The sequence below is a fragment of the Nematolebias whitei genome, chromosome 7 (genome assembly GCF_014905685.2).
Source record: "Nematolebias whitei isolate Nwh7 chromosome 7, NemWhi1, whole genome shotgun sequence".
NCBI lineage: Eukaryota > Metazoa > Chordata > Actinopteri > Cyprinodontiformes > Rivulidae > Nematolebias > Nematolebias whitei.
This window is the reverse complement of record NC_056504.1, coordinates 22,251,050-22,252,042: the sequence shown is the minus strand read 5'-3', so window position 1 is coordinate 22,252,042 and position 993 is coordinate 22,251,050.

The window sequence follows — 993 nt, the reverse complement described above, 5'->3', positions numbered from 1 at the left end:
TTTAACTGGCCAAAAGCATAAATACCAAATAGGGTACAATGCTCCAGTGGTGAGTCACACTGGACTGCAGCCTTAAATAGTAGCAGGAGCTCGTCAGATGGATGGCTGCCAGCTGGTGGTAATCAGCAGCCAATTGGAGGAGGAGCTGCAGGCAGTGGAACTCTTACAGTTAGCACTGTTGCCGCACAGCAAGAAGGTCCTGGTTCAATCCCCGGTGGAGTGTGTGGAGTTTGCATGTTCTTCTCATGTTTGCATGGGTTTTCTCCAGGTACTCCAGTTTCCTCCCACAGACCAAAAACATGTATGTTAGACTGTCTTCAGGCCCAGTCCTCTCTTGCAGGAGAGATCTGTGATCTCAGTGGGATTTGCCTGGTTAAATAAAGGTTAATAAATTAATAAATAAACATAAATAAACAGGCCTTGCTCCACTCGCTATTTACTTAGATTCTTGGAGGTGGACAAGGCAAAAAAAAAAAAATCAGCCATTGGTTGCTTTCCGCTCTGCCTTGTTGCAACATGCACAATTCAGAAGGATGGATGGAAAAGATAAAGATGACAAACAGACAGACAGATTGATAGAATCAACGTATAAAAACTTGTGTCACCAGTTGCAACAGTTGCAGTGAGATACCACCTTCATTTGTTCACAGAGAGGTTTCATTCGGCAGGAGAACTATTATTAGCTGGCTGAACAATGCTTCTCCATTATGGGGGTCTTATGTAAGCACAGCCCCTGCTAATTTAGTCAACATAAGCAGAATGTAAGCTATCCGAGCAAGAACTTTCATTATTATGGAAAAGTGGCGTAAAACAGCACAACTTTTTCATCTCCTGAGGACTGGCTACAGCTAAATGTAGGTTTTGTTCTGCATGTTGTGCACTCATAGATGTGAAACCGTTAGATAAAGCTCTCTGGAGTCTACACACAATGTCACCCTGACCCTGTTCAACACCAGCCTCTAACAAAGGCAACAAGAGGAAAAAGACAATGTG